The sequence below is a fragment of the Myodes glareolus genome, chromosome 4 (genome assembly GCF_982192425.1).
Source record: "Myodes glareolus chromosome 4, mMyoGla1.1, whole genome shotgun sequence".
NCBI lineage: Eukaryota > Metazoa > Chordata > Mammalia > Rodentia > Cricetidae > Myodes > Myodes glareolus.
In genome coordinates, this window is record NC_142029.1 from 113,605,177 (window position 1) to 113,622,219 (window position 17,043).

Genomic DNA, 17,043 nt, shown 5'->3' on the forward strand with positions numbered 1-17,043 from the left:
ATAAGGAGGAGGATTGAACTGTAGACTTGGGCGTGCAGCCAGGAGAATGCTGGAGGGCATTATTCTTTCAGTTGGGTGCGCATAACAAAAGCCAAATTGAGCACAGCAAGAAGGGAGTATCAGAAAAGGAAGTAGAGGGGCAGGTGCAGGAATTAAGACTGATGGATCAAGGATATTTGTAAGCTGTATTCACTGCCCAAATTAATGGCATAATATGTGAACTGTGAAGAATTTTTAAAGTAGCATAAAGGGTATTTCTACAGATGCGAATATATTTTTGTTCCATTTACAATTTCTTTAGTTTGGTAAAAATGACTGAGTTTCTCAGGGAAAAGGAAAATGGCAGGTGCTCTTATTCCAGAAGACAAAATAATCCTGAAGCGAACTGAAGTTTTTCAAAGTATATTTTCTCCTTAAACTTACTCTTAAAAACGAGTGAACTGAAGAATACACTGTTTAACTCATTTCCATGGGAGTCTGTCATTTTTTATTAAAGTCATACCAACTTTAAGTTTTAAAGATGTCTAAGGTTGACAAGAGGATAAAGGTTATTTCCCAGAACCTCACTCTTCCCTGCCTTTTCAGTTGCAGCTCAGCAGCTGTGAATGTCCCTCAACTCCTGCTGGGCTCTCTGCCACTGCAGTGGACATCTGTCCTCTAGGCATAACCATTGTGTCTTCAAATCAGAGCGGCTGGGGTTACCTCCAGCAGCCCTCACAATTGTGCCTCCTAACCCTCACTCGTAAAATGGAGGTACTTGTCAGGCCCTCCCTGGGATCTGCGGGGTAGTGGGGTAGTGTTCATTCTGACTCATCACATAAACATTCATAAAGTCTTGTCTGCCCTGGGTTAACCTTCAGTCATCTAAATGGCAGGCTCCAGAGGAAAGGAAGACTCAGAATCTTGGTGTTTGTAAACCCTTTGCTGCTGCAGAGAGACAATAAGGAAATGAATACCAATCACATAGATTGGAAACCCCACCTGATGGGGTGGGGGCAAGCTTGGGAATGATGGTGCTCTCTCCCTGTGTAATCTGCTGGCGAAAAGTGAGCTGGAGACGGATTTCTAGCATGTAGGTCTGGAGTCTTCTGAGATTGTTGGATCTCTGAAGAAATACGGGCTACACATTCAATTCTTGTATTTTGTGTACCAGGGCTTGCTAAAGTTTTATAAAATTGTTGTAGGTTTCAAATAATAAAATTGTGTTTTCTCCTTAATTTTAGGAAATGATATTTAAGATACCATGGCAATAATATTACAAAGTGTTCTTATGAATAGGTAAAGCTTTCTGATTCTCTTATTACAACTTGACAGTTCTCATAGACACAGACATGTGCACTCAGATGCCATCCTCAGGCTCCCATAACTATACATTTAGTTCTTTGTAATTGATTTTACATTTCAAGTATGTTTCAATGTTAACCCAGTTCTTTGTGATTAAAAATTTAGTGGATCAATACATTTCATCTAGTTGATGCTTCAACCATGTGTATCTTGTATCTTAAAACCTGTGTATCTTGTCAATATTATACAACTAAACATTGAATAACTTGGAATAGATATTATATTTAGTCTCCAAATGCCCATTGTATTCTGGGAGAAGATGAGTTGTATATCACATACCGGCTTTTCACTGAAGTGAAATTTAAGCTAGAAATTGGCAAGCATTTATATTTGAGAAAGATGCTATTTAAAAAACAATTTTATATAGAAAGCAACCCCACCCACTCCTTTATATATTGTCCATGGCAACCTTTATTCAACAATAACAGTTAAGCACTTGAAACAAAGACACAGTGGCCTACAAAGTTAGACAGCATGGCACAGTACTGTATAGACCTGTAGGCCAAAGCTCTTAACAGTCTTTAGGAAGAATCCCTAATACACTCTTTTATGCTTTAAAGATTAAAAAGATTCATTTTAACAAATTATCTACTGAATAGACAAAAAATCAGTCCTATGTGGTACTCTTTTTGTTCTTTTTTCCTTCCTTTTGTATTAACATTCACCCCATCACGTGACTCTGATAGCAGAAAAAGTGACCCTGTCAGTCATCTGCTGGAAAACTAACAATGCATAGCTCTCAGATAAATTTTAATTTCTTAGCATGTTTACATATGGAGCGTGAAAAGATATCCTTATGACATCATAAAAGTTTCATTCACAAAACATACATAAGAAAGCTGTCAATCAATACTTGCATAATATTTGTTGATGTTTTATTCATAGCTTCTCTATATGTCAAGACTTCCTTCCAGAGAATCCTTTTGTTCTGAATGTATCATTTTATATCTTTTAATCCCCTAGTGGAGGATTTGGATATTGGCTGTGCCCTGTGTTCGCACAGGCATGGGGATTACCGGAAAAACTTATAGAAGTTTTTAAAAGAGGAAACCAAGATATAATTTTTCAAATATTGTATTAAACTCAAAGGTACCTGCTTTGGGTTCTAGCCACCACATAGATATTCCAGACCATCAACATTAGTTGACTTACCTTCATCCCCAAAATCAACTTTAATAACAGAAAAATTGAAGTGTCATTTTGTGATTGACCTGCTTTGAAAATACAAATAACCTTCAGTTTCCTAGAGTCACAACATGTCTTTGAGGTTCCTTAAATTCAGGCTTGCTAGAGGCCCGATGATGTTTACCTCCAGGAATGTGTCCCTGGACCCTCTTGAGTTTTTCTCAGGGCCAGGCACTTACCTTTAGTTTCCAGTAAATACACAACAAATGAATAACTAAAAAATTTATACCTCCTCTACACACGAAGGAAAGTTATCATTTCAAGTTTAGATTCTTTATAGACTGTAAAACATCCTCAGTTCAGATGAAGGTCTAAGAAGAATAAAATGTGGCTTCTACAGAACTGCTTTACAGGGCAACAAACCAAACCCAGCAGTCAAGTTGATATCAGTTTATCTCGAACTCTGTCCAGGTCAGTTACCCATAGAGCGAAGACATTCATGCTATTCCAAGGTTTAAACCTACAGAACAACACTACAGAGAAGGCCTTTCCAAACTTTACAGCAATGCCCGTCCGCGTCACCTAAATGTGGTTCCCTGCATCTAGGTCAAGCTGTTCATAGGTATCTATAACTCCTCCTCCAGGAAAACTGATGCATTTGCCTTCTGTAGTCACCTGAACTCATGTACACGTACCCACACAGAGACATACATACTGATCTCTAATTTAAAACATACCAAAATATATATTTCAATAAAATGACTTTCTCCAGTCAGAAAAAGGCTACGTCTTCAGAAGGCAGACCTTGTTCTGAGTTCTCATACTTGACCTTCAAGTCTCTACCACTAAAGTTAAATTTTGGGAGCATGAAGGTCACAGTAACCAAGATCTCATATGGCTGATAGCCTCCACATCACTGACCTAGAGGATTCCTCACAGACATTGACCAACCAGCTCACTTTGATTTCCATTATGTCAGGAGGAGCCAGGTGCACTAATCTAATAGCAAAGCTCCTGGCACCAGAATGGAGATGACTAATCAGACATCCTTTTAGACACAAGGGCAGGGCAAGGAGCATGACAGGAATAGAAGCAGCCAGATAAAGCTCAAACGTTAGACTGATATTTTCTTAGCTGGGTGATTTTCTAGCATGATTGACCATGCCACTGACTTTCCAGTAAAAGTCGAAATTCCCTGCCTGGAGAAGTATACGTATCACGCTGAGCCCACAGGCAGTTTAAATTACCAACGCCACATGCAGATGCATAATGAGATGCATAAAATTAAATCCTCGTATGAACGTGTTGCTCTAGGTACAGATCCCAGAGGGTAGGGGCCATTAGAAGCAAGAAGAAGGTTTAGAAAGCAGAAGAGCAACAGATTCCACAGATCAAAAGAGGGCAATGGATCAGTGTCAGTGAATGGAGACACAGAAGCAACATCCAGTTAAAACTAGCAAGATTAAACAAACAATAAACTTGGACCTTGAAGGTCAATATATTTTCCAAAGGAAAGGACAATTTTAAGGTACTGTCTGAGATAATGAAGGTAGACACTACATCACGATACCTTAAAAACTGAACAGGTAAGGCAGAAAGGATGAAACCAAAGCCAGGGCTATTTCTTAACGTAAGCTGCTCCATGGAATACTGAATATAATCCCTGATTGGCAAAGCAGTTTCAATTTCTACTTTTTAATGGATTGATAAAACTTAGCGTGCCCCCAATAATTCAAGTGCCTCTCTGAAGGACACTATGTGCTAAGCTTGGTCTTCATTGTGACAGTACTGAGAGAAAGAAGACATAAGAACTGGAGCAGTTAGAACATCGAGGGTACTGCCTGTCAGAGGGATGTTTGGTCTCTGGCAGTAAATGAGTCATGACTGCAAGTTGTATACCTCTGATCCTTGCCTCCACACAGCCTCTCTGGCTTTCTACCTGGAGATGTAGCAGCCTTCTCTGTGTGTGCTCTGCCATCTTCCCTGGAACCCTCATCTAACTTTGCCCCATCGATGGACTTAAGACCTCCAAACTGTGAGCTAAATAAACTCAATTTCTTTATGACTATAGACTACTGCAGGTAATTCATTGCAGCAAGGAAGACTGCTGATACAAAAACTAGGGTGAGAAGATTCTCAGAGAGCACTGAGAACACATTTGAGTAACTTTAATGACCAAGTATGAAGATGAAACAGTACAGCCATTCTGCTGGTTTGGTGTATAAAAACCTAATATACCACATCTGGAGTTTAGTTTGTGTTAGTGTTGAATGCAACACCATGAATATTTGAGCTGACATTTAAACCTCTCTGTATCTCAGTGGCATATTTATCCTTAGAGTAGATATTATCTAACTAGTGCCTTTTCAAAGTTACTGCGACCTCAAAGGGGATTGTTTCCATAGTGCATGAGGAAGGATACAAGGGCTTGGTTCTTCACAGTAGCTACTTCTCTGTGATTTAGGGTTTTGATTTCTTCTAATAAAAATTGCTCTGAAACTATTCTCCTAAAAGGTAATTTTAAATGATCTTGTCTAGGGATTAAATACTGGACTGAAAATGGTGGAGTTTCAGCTAAATTCAATAGACATGTGAACAATGTTTAATTTATATGAATATTCACATTATTTATGGTTTCAAACCTTCGCAAGATTCCATGTTAGAGTACTAAACATATTAGGGAATTAAATCTATGCACTCAGACATCCTGCGATATATAGTATGTGAAGACATTTCAGTTACAAATGATGATAGCATCATTTAATTAAATCGAATATGTTTAAGTTTGTGAAATATTTTTTCTTCGTAGATTTGTTATTAATATAAAATACAAATCCAGAAAGCAGATAGACAAGTGAATGATTTATTTTCATATTTCTCTTTCTGAGCATTCTGGTAATTTTTCTTTGGAGAACTCAATTTACCACGTTTTGCTAAAAGTGAACTTTTGTCTGTGGGATTGGGTAGCCTTGTGCAGTAGAAGAGGGGGGTATAAAAATAATCTAAAAACAACAACAAACGCTTATTTGAGCAAAGTAACTGATTATCATGATTTTCCTCACGTGGCTAGTGGTGTATTGCAACATTTCTTTCCTCGTTCTCTGAATTCTACAAAGTTGATTAAGCATCATCTTAACAGTTTTTGGTTTCATTAAAATATAGTGTAAGGTCACACCTGTTCCCTGCTTATAGTTTTGTCAGTGGAAATTCCTGTTCTGAAACTTGGCAAACAGGGCTGATCAGTGAGATCTGTCTTATCTAGCACATGATAGTGTTTCTAGAAATCACATGGAAAGGACCCTTGATTTTCAAATGATAATTTATTTTGCATCATGATTCATGATCTACTAGAAGTATATTATTGCAAGAAGAAATTGTAAGCTATAACTGGGAATCCTAAAAATGATTCTGGGAGGTAGGAGGTCAGGAAGCTGCAGCTTTTCTATCATAGGTGCCATAGACTTCAGAGACATCAAACACTAAATGTCTGAACCACTGACCCTTCCTCTGAGCCTATGAAAGGTACCACTTTGCCCTCACAAATAGATCCATGTGTTTATGATCTTGACAGCCATTACTGAGTAAACAAAAGTGTCTATACATATAATAACTCTTTATAATCCCGTGTATAGACTGAAAACTCTACGTGATTATAATTAAATGTCTCAGTTAACCTACTATTATGATATTTAATAATAAAGGCAAATGATGCATCATCACACATCAAAAGATCACATGTTCAAGGGGAAAATAGAATAAAAACTCCTTACATGCTAAGTACTGCTAGTTCAAATTATGGTCCCTTCATAGAACATTTTATGATCTGTGAAGACAGATAGACCGCTTGGACCAATTTGGACACATGGCCTGTCCATTACACTGTATGTTTTCTTGTGGTATAAGAGGAAAATTATCTACAGGGTGAAATAGGTTCTTAGGTTGTGATCACCATGCTCTTTTTGATGAAGAAAGCAACTGGTTTTTGTTGTTGTGTTGTTTATCATTACAATCTGAAAAATTTATAAGTAATGTGCAAAAGTACTATTCCCAAAAGATAAGATGTAAAATGTATATGAAACAGGCAAGTTTTCAAATTTATAAATTATTATTAGAGCAAATACATATAATATTTCTGCATGGCTGTTGATGTTTCATGCACTGTTGCCTGTTTCCAGAGTGTGGCTAACTAACAACCATGCAGATCATGGAAATGGTTTAGAGGAATACAAAAGGTTTAAACTATGCAGTTGTGGTGCCTCCCTCATCAGTCAGTTCGAGGGATACTGTCTTCCTACCATCCCTTCTGATGTTAGAACTTAATGAGTCCCAGAGGAACACCCAGAAGAGAAACTAAAACCTTGTAGTCACAAAAGACAAAACAAAACCTTAAAAGGAATGAGATCTAGACAGACTGAAAGCTCCCAGGGCATGCTGTTTCTGACTGTAAGGTTGAGTATATACTACAGAAATCGGTATCTGCATCGCCACAGTAAATACACCCGATTCAGAAGCTGGAGGAACTAGAAATCCAAGGAAAGGCACAGTAATGATAATTAGGTACTTCTTTACACTGAAGAGGTAAGCTGAGAGTGTTCTTTAAACTATGTGAGCTACAAGCGTGTCTACTTCTATTCTCCAAATCTCTGAAAGGAGAAATGGCTTCCTTCACTGGAAAATTCAAGCAAGAGGATTCTGGAAAGTAAGTTTCAGTCTATCTATGTTGAAATATTGCACAGCCAGTACAAAGAATTTTGTTCATGTTGTACTTAGAGTTAATATACTACCTATGAGTGACTATAGGAATAAAATAATTTATATTTGGTAAACACACAGGAATTTAGAGTGAGCTGAAATATGCAAGACACCTGGATTTCTCAAGTGAAGTCAGAATTGAGACATATTATGTGACAACTGTCACTTGTCAAGTTTTGAAAAATTAAACAGACAGGTTTAAAAACAGATAGCACCATACAGGCAAAACTAATAGATATGTGGGTGTAATTTAACCCACAAACAATATTTTAAAATTCTGCAATGTTATACAGACATCTTGAGTGGTCTATATTAAATTTATTTGAAGCTCTTGCCAACATTTACAAATACACTCACATGCAGGAACTACTTGGAATTGTCTGCTGGGATTTTAGACTTTGATACAATGTTTTAAATAACAATCATCACACTGAAATAAAGTTTAATTTTAATATTATGCTGGTTGTGTCAACTTTTTCTTTTAGAGCATTAATGGATTTTGCTCAAAATCATAGTCTTTGATTATAATTGAAAGTGTATTACTGCCTTTAGTTACCTGAATCCCGAAAGTTTTAAATTCACTGCTTGCTTTTGGGTCTTTTTTCATTCCTTTAAGGAGTGAATGATTTGCTCTGTTATGAATTATTTATGAACTAATTAAAATAGCATAAACCCCACATTTGTGATGGATACAGATGGGACTGTGTATGGACAGCCCTCCAGGAGGGACAATCTTGAAATGACCTGAACGTGTTCTGTAATTGCTATTTAGTAGAGCCATTAAGAATGGTAAGATTGCTATTTTGTAGCTCAGATTGAACCAGCATCATGTTGAATACCATATGCCAAACCACCTCTGCTTTATTCTCCCACACTCGTGGAGCAGCTGTGCTGAGGAGGTGATTTCTCATTAGATCTTTGAAAATCAAAAAAATCACAACAAAGTCAAAGTCAACCACCAAGAAAATTTCAGAGTCTAGGTGATGCATATGAGCATGTCTGCTTGCAACTCTGTTATGTCTGTTCTGTATAGACTCTGTGGGATAGAAGCATTTCATTATATAAAATACAGTTTTAAACAAATTTCTGTGAAAGGCTGTTTGAAGACTTATTCTTGCAGTTGGGCAAAACCAGAAGACAGTGTTTTTCAGCCCTAATGCCAGGTACTTGAGTTCAAACAAATTCTAATCTGTTTTGAGCACACAGAAGGAAAAATCAAAAAATACCTATATAACCTTGTCATTGAAAGAGCAGCGAGAGTATAGATAGTAGGAGGAAAGGCAGAATGACAATGCTGGAATGAGTCGATTTGGAAGCTAAGAAGCCTATGTAACGATAGAAGTAGAATGTAGAGGTTTGCAGATGTCAAATAATGGTGAGTAAAAGTAAGTCCAGTTGATAGTGGAATTTAACACACATAGTTTTGTGTTTCAACAAGTACTAAAAAAGCACTTAAGATCAAATAAAAGAGGGTGGATATTCTACGTCTCGAAAAACATATTGGATAGAAATCTTACACTGTTTTTGCTGATCATTGGTTACTCATGCTGATCTAAAACTTGTCTACTCTTGCCTTAGCCTCCCAAGTAATTGAAGTCACAAGTCTGTGCCACCAGTCCTAGACTGTAGATGGGGTCTTTGTTTTTGTCTATGGAGGGGTTAGTTTGGTGCTTTGAGCTGGGGGAGAGTTCAGGGTCTTACACAGGCTAGCAAGCTCCTACAACTGATCTCTATTTGGATACTGGGTAGACTAGGAAAACTGCAGATTGTGTCTTAATAGCCCTGTCTATGACTATGACAGTATATATCTTCATAAGCTGAAAAAGTGGCTCAGTAGGTAAAAGGGATGCTAAACAAATAGGGGGACCTGAGTTGAAATTCTCAGTGTTCATATAAAAAGCCAGGATGGAGTCACACATGTACTAGTAACTGTAGGAGTTAGAGATGAGGTGATTACTCCAGCCTGCTGGCTGCATGTAGCTACAGGTTCAGGAAAAGACTATCCCTTATGGGGTCAGATGGAGAGTGATAACATAGTAATCCTGCATCATCTCAGACACATGCATAGTGCATGTACTTGCATGTTTTCTCTCTCTCTCTCTCTCTCTCTCTCTCTCTCTCTCTCTCACACACACACACACACACACACACACACACACACACACACCAAACAAATGATTCAGGGTAAATTTTTCTTGAAACTATGGTTAGACTGTCAGTGGCCCCTCAGTCTGCTCCAGCTGTCAATAACATTCAGAGATACTGGTTTGATCTCATGCTCGTTCATTCCCAGTCCAGTTGAAGTCAGTGAGCTCCAATAAGCTCAAGCAAACTGTCTCAATGGATGAACCCCTCATGGTCCTGATTTCTTTGCTCATACTCCACTCCTTCCACTCCTCAACTGGATCTTGGGAGCTCAGTGCAGTGCTTCAATGTAGGTCTCTGCCTGTGTTTTCATCTGTTGTTAGACGAAGGTTCTATGGTGATATGGGGGAGAAGGGGAGACTTGAGGAGAACTTGAGGGAATGGGATAGTCAAGATGGAGAAAAGACAGAAATGATAGCAAGGAAAGATATAACTAGATTGAGGGAGCCATTATGGGGTTAGCAAGAAACCTGGCTCTAAAATAAATACCCAGGAATCCATAAAAATGACCCCAGCTAAAACCCTAAGCAATAGAGGAGAGGGTGCCTGAACTGGCCGTGCCCTGTAGTCAGACAGATGATTATCTTAAATGAAAAGGGTCTTTTAGAAAGTGGAAGGAGAACGACTTGTTAAGAAATTAAGTATACAGAGATCAAGACAATTTCAACAAACATGAATTTTCAATAGGATCAAGTTTATTAGAATAATTACTCTAGTCAGGCGTGGTAGTTCACACCTTTATTCCCAGCTCTTGGGCTTCAGAGGTGGGTGAATCTCTATAAGTTTGAGGACAGCTTGGTCTACAGAGGTTCAGGACAGTCAGGGCTGCTACAAAGAAACTCTGTCTTGAAAAACAAAACAAAAGAGTAACAACAAAAAGACAGAAAGGAAAGAAGGAAGGAAGGAAGGAAGGAAAGAAGGAAGGAAGGAAGGAAGGAAGAAACAGAGAAACATAAGGAAGGAAGAAAAGAAAACAAAGAAAGAAGGAAGGAAAAAAGGAAGGAAAGAGGAAGGAAGAAAGAAAGGAAAGAAAAAAGAAAAAAGAATAGTTACTCTATAGGGACATCTGGTCTACTATATTTGGAAGCGGAAAATATGGAGGTTTATTTTATCCCATAAATATGTCAGCCATGCTGATAAATATTCCAATACACTGTTTTATAAATACCTGCAGAACCTTTTGATGTTATAATTGCTTTTTGGGTGGAGGCTATTCTAATCTCTCTGTGGAGTGTATGCTTAACTTGGCTTGGCTGAATTCTTTGACTTACTGATAATATTGCCATCCTTCAATGTCTTGCTTTTTAATATCAGACTCACTCTGTTAAGTGTTTTCTATAGTTACCTTTACTATTTGCTCTAAATATAGTAACTCCAAGTAACAGAAATTTAAATTTTTATACTTCATGAAGCCAAAAGTTCAAAGTCAATGTATCAGTGGCTTTTAATGCCATCAGGAACTCTAAGGGCAAAAGTCTCCCTTGTATCTTTTCTGAATTTCAATGGTTAATGGCACCCTTGGCACTGCTTGCCCTGTAACCCCATCAAAACCGTCCCTTGTCTAGCTCTCTCATATCTACTAGTGTTGAAATGATGAATAAAGACTTTCTTGTTACACCCTGTCTAACATGAGCACATCTAAAATTATGCCTGAAACATTGCAGATCTGAAATTTCATCTTTCCAAGTATTGTCTTATCCCTACATTTCTTATGCATATGAAGTTTAGAAGGAGATTCTATCTACTGAAATATATAAGATCTCTATCAAAGATTATAAAAATCATTAATTTATTTTCTAAGATTTGTTTTTAAAATACCCTCAATGTTCTCATATTTAATTATCTAATTATCAAGGGCTACATGATTTAGATGGACACTCATCATTTCCTTGAATGAAGTGATTTCACAATGAGAAGAGAGGAGCACCAGTGGGAGGACGGAGAGGGAATCAGAATAGAGTCACTCATGGGTGGTGAGTATGAACAATGTTCACTGTATTCATGAAGGTTATGTATCATGAAGTGCACACTTTCACACAATGAGTAATGATTAGTGAAAATCAGGTAAATCACTATTTAGAACAATACTATAGACTTCTGTGACATTGAGACCCAGCAGATAAACAGTAATCTAATTTCTAATATGTGTGTGTGTGTGTGTGTGTGTGTGTGTGTGTGTGTGTGTGTGCGTGTGTGTATGTTTGGCCGCACATGCCATGGTGAGTATATGGAGGTCAAAGGACAACTTCTAGAAGTTAATTATCTCCTCCCATCACATGAAATCCAGTCTTCAGGCCTGATAGTAAATAAGTGAACCATCTAGCGGATCAGAAACATCTTTATGATATGACTTCTATGTACTACCCATGCTGGCTTCCTCTGGAATAATTTAGACTAAAATGCTATATGTATCTATAGAGTCTATTTTGTTTGTTTTAATGAAAGCTATTTATTGAATTGTCTCCAATTCTGTCTTCTTTTTCCTTCCTTCTTTCCCTATTCCTCCCCTTTCTTATGTATGCATGAGCCTGTTGGTGTGTGTGTGTGTGTGCGTGTGTGTGCACGTGCACGTGTGTGTATGCATTCACGTGTGTGTGTGTGTGTGTGTGTTATAGAGCAGCAGCCTGTTTACTAGAGAGGAGGATGGCATTGAAGTTGGTGGTAGTCTTTGTCTCTGACTCTCACCTGAAGCCCTGACCTTAATAATTGTTTCGGTGACTCAGGCTCAGAGATGTTCAAGAAGTCCTTCTCTAGAGCAACAAATGTATTCAAGCATTTTATTCAACTCTTTCTTGAAATAAGACAATTTTAGCATCACTGTCTTTCCCTTCTTAGAAACCTGGAGCAGAAGTCTCAGAGGTGAATTGACTCGTGTCAGGCAATTCACTCAGGCAATAGCAGAGAGGTACCAAGAGCTTGTTCATGTCTTTGAATACAATATTTACTGAATTTCATAAACTGAACAATCGTGTTTTCTCAGAAACAAACAACATGTAGTCTGCCGAAGTAACTAACCTGGGATCACTTTCACTTGTCTTTTCTATTTTCCTTCTTTGCCTCTGGACACAGCAGGGAATAGCAATACAGTCCTGAACATCGACACTGCGGCCTGACAAAGCTTCCTGCTTCCTCCATGCAGCTCTTGCCCCGCTGCCCTGCAGAGAGTCCAGACACCTGGCCTGACCTCCACAGGTGTGTCACTTTCTCCCATCAGGGGACCTGCGGACACTAAAGAGCAGGGAAAGGTCGCTTCGCTATTTAGATTAATGAGCCCTGGTAAATAGCTCTGTGTCCTTTACATATGTGCATTCTGAGCTCACAGGTTCACCTGTGTGTGGGGGGGAGGGTATTCTTCTTCTAAATGTAGCAAACAACTGTCAGAATAAGAGGCATAGATTGCTAATCAGCAAGAAGTGTGATTTGCCACTCATACAATAAACAGAATCTTAATTACTCCTTTTCATCCGGCCTGCCAAGCTCCACTTTTCATCAAGAAATGGGAAAGGAATTCTCTAGTTCAAAAGAAAATGATTAATTGTATAGATCAGATTCCATGGATGAAAAAAAAAAATGAAAAGAAAAAAAGCTGGAACTCTTCCAATGCATGTTGAACTCCATGTATTACCTTCTTAACAATGGGTGTACAGTCACATTTGCTAAAAGTCCCATTGTAGTAGGAGGAGTGGGCTGCATCCCACCACCCGGCTAGCTTAACCCCTGAAATAACCACGCAGAAATTGTATTCATTTAAACACTTCCTGGCCCATCAGCTCCAGCCTCCCATTGGCCAACTCCTACATCCCAATTCAACCCATTTCCATCAATCTATGTGCACCGCTACATGACTGTGACTTACCGGCAAGATTCTAACTGGCACAATTGTTGAAGGGAGTTGGGCACCTTGTTCGGTCCCACCTGTCTAGCTTACACCCGAAATAATCACACAGAAGTGGAGAGGCCCTGGGAGATGGCTCAGTGGTTAAGAGCACTGTCTGTTCTTCCAGAGGTTCTGAGTTCAATTCCCAGCAGCCGCATAGTGGCTTACAGCCATCTGTAATAGGATCTGATACCCTCTTTTGGCCTGCTGGTATACATACAGACACTCACACATGAAATATAAAAAGTAAAAATTAAAAAAATAAAAAATCATGCAGAAATGGTATTAATTAAATTAAATTAAGATCTAGCCTCTTATTGGCTAACTCTCACATGTGGATTCAACCCATTTCTAATAATCTGTATGTCACCACAAGGTTGTGACTTACTGGGAAAAATTCAGCATATCTGACCTGGCAGCTTCTTGGTGGCTTGGCTCGATCTGCTGCTTTCTTCCAGACACAATCTTCTCTGCCTATCTAAGTTCTGCCCTATCAGGCCAAGCAGTTTCTTTATTGATTAACCAGTGAAAGCAACACAAATACAGGAGGACCTCCTACACCATTCCATGATAAGTATTTTCTGTCCAGTATTCATTCTAGGATTGATATTTCATTCATCAAGTGTCATTCCTTCAGAAACTATAGCTCTGATGTTTCCATCTCAAGAAGAACTTCCAGTGAAAGTTGTCTCACACCAATGGCTTGGGGATCACTATATTTTACAGTTCCAGAAGGTCTTCATGAGGAAAGTCATCTGACAGACATTAATTAATAATAGCATCCCACTGGGGTTACAAAACTGTACATTCTAAGCAACACAACCCTATTTTTAGGCTTGCATCGTTAGTTTAAAATGTCACATTTGAAGAGCAGAAATAATACACAAGGGGTTTCAATACAACCTTGATTTATTTTTTCTTTTCTTTTTTATTACTTTTGCACTTTTTTTTTTGCTTTTTTCATGATTAGGTAGCTTCTTGGAGAAAATGAGGGTTTCCTTTTTATGGCATATTACACACACATAAAACTAATTCCTACAAACTAGAGGAGCTTAACAGTAGACATTGTATATGGTTACAGAAAAAAATGATCTTTAATTACAAGGCAGATCAGAGAATATGAATTGGAAATTCAATTCTTTAACTGAAATGGTTTTTTTTTCCACTATTGCATTAAAAAGAATATCACAGTATTTGGAATAAACTGACATCAAATGCATTTAATATCTTAAATGTAAGAACATTTTAATTTGTCTTATAATGTCTATGCTGTGAAAAATTAGTGAAAATTAGCCATATCACGACTGTTTATATAGCATTAAAATGAACTTACATTAAATTAAATTCAATATTCAACACTTGGATGTCACCAGTCATGTTTTAAGACCTCAGTAGACATTTGTGGCAAGTGGCCAAAATAGCAACTGCACAAAGAACACTGATCATCCTGCAGAGTCCAGGAAGGACGTGCTGCTGTGCATTCTTAGAATCAAATTTTAGTGTCACTTATGGGGGATGACATTACACTTGATTCTTGACAGCATATTTGGGAGTCAGTGTATAGACTGCGCGTGTGTATGACCAGATGATTACCAGTGAGATCACCCTCTTAAACTTCCAAAGACTTCCCAGTCTTTGTAGTAGCTGCTTCAAGCTTATTTCTCTCTATATCTTCTCTTAGCAATAGGGTGGACAGACTTCTGCCAAGGAAACTGAATTCTGTAAGATGGTCACTGCATACCTCTGATCCAAGACCCTGAAATCAAAGACTGTGTGCCTTATTTTCATGGTCCACATGCATCTTGGAATGTTGAAGATAAACACAGGAAGTATTTTATGCTAAAATGATTGTAGTGGAGAGATTAGGTGAGACAGGGAGCAGAGAACACGAGAGATGAATGATTGCCATCAACTGTTCCAGTCACAGTCTGCTAGAGTGTCCCAAGTACAGAGAGCAAACATGACTGTGGAGTACAAGTGATGTTGACAGCCTTGGGGCAGGATATTCCACTAATTTTTGGAGTATTTTATTACACTGTTCTAGAAAATTGCTGTCATTCATACTATAGCAAATGCTATAATTAGTAGTTATTGTAACCATGTCTTTGTGTAGTCAGTTCCCAGAAGCTAGTATCTTGAAGTCCAGAGTTAATTTTCATCTCCAGTGCTTTGAGAACTGTGAGAATAAAGGAAAATGCACATGGATACTGGAGTATCTACAGGACTGGACTAGTTAAATGCTTCTGAGGAAGCATGATGACTTGGGGCCCAGTCTTAGCACCCAATGGAAAGCAGGATGTAGAGGCATATACTTGTAAACTCAGCACTGGGAGCCGTAGAAAGGCTTACTTGCTGATTATCATATAATTATTCAGCCCAATGTCACACTAAGACCCTAACTAAAAATCCCAGTGTGCGTGGATCTTGAGAATGATACCTGAGGTTAACCTATGTGCAACAATCAGAGGCACACACATGCACATGATATGCAAAGTCACACACACACACACACACACAGAGACACAGACACAAATACACAAACATATACACACAGACACAAACACACAGAAAACACATGCATACACAGAGAGACAGACACACACATGTACATACACAACATGGAGTAGAGTGCCACTGTAGATTAGTGCATATTGTAGTATCTCATCATGATGCATAAATTTGTATTATTGCTTCAACCAAAATTAATTGAAATATATGAAGAATATTCTTACAAAGATAGAATGAGGGGCGGGAAACTTGGATGTCCTTGTGTCTTCTTCACATCAGAGGTTCCAAAAGCTAATTACTAGCTGATCCAGCTTTTGAGGTGTGTCCTCTGATGTCTGGTTGGGGTAACCTTGTAGCATATAAACGGAATTTTAATTGCTTTTAGGATATTGGTGTTAGCAGTCTCTTCCTTTACTCAGAATCTACAGAGCTAATATGTAGGATAACTGATCCAATTTTAAGAAAATGAAATGTCATAGATTTTGTCATCTAGAGTCATATAGCATGGGAAAAATGAAAACACATAATGATTATTAAAACTGAGCAAACTCTGTCCAAATCAGGAAAAGTAGGCTTTTTCTAGCATTGAGATAGACTTTGCAACCTAGCTATTCTGTTCTTGTGACTGAAGCGGGAAACAATCCACACAGCTTCATGGGCCTTTTCCTGACCCGTTTGATGCCTCTGCTTCCAGCTATATTACTCCTCTGCTTACTGGGAAGGAAAACAGAGCAACTCTTTTCTAATAATTCACTTTAATTATTCATTAAATTGTGTGTGTGTGTACGTGTGTGTATGTGTGTGTGTGTGTGTGTGTGTGTGTGTGTGTGAGAGAGAGAGAGAGAGAGAGAGAGAGAGAGAGAGAGAGAGAGAGCAGTGACATTATGCATGCAAGTGCAGTGCCCCAGAGGGTGTTAGATCTCCTGGGCTTCAGTTATAGGGCGTGTGGCTGCCCAACATGGTTGTAGAGAATTGAATTTGGGTCCTGTGGGAAAGCAGCAAGTTCTTTTAACTCTTAAATCCTGAGACCTTTCATTATTCCTACAAACAACTCCTTTTTAATCTCCAGTATGATTTAATTTTTCCTTATTAATGTTGCTACAATCTAATTTAACTATGTTTGCACAAATATTTCAATATATTTGATATTAATATAGATTTAACACCATAAGTGGAAATGGACAAGAACTTTTTGATTGTTCTTTTATTTCTGAGGTAATAATAAAATTATATCATTTCTTCCCATTTATACCTTTTTTCTTTCTTTCATATTAATGGCCTTTTTTATCATT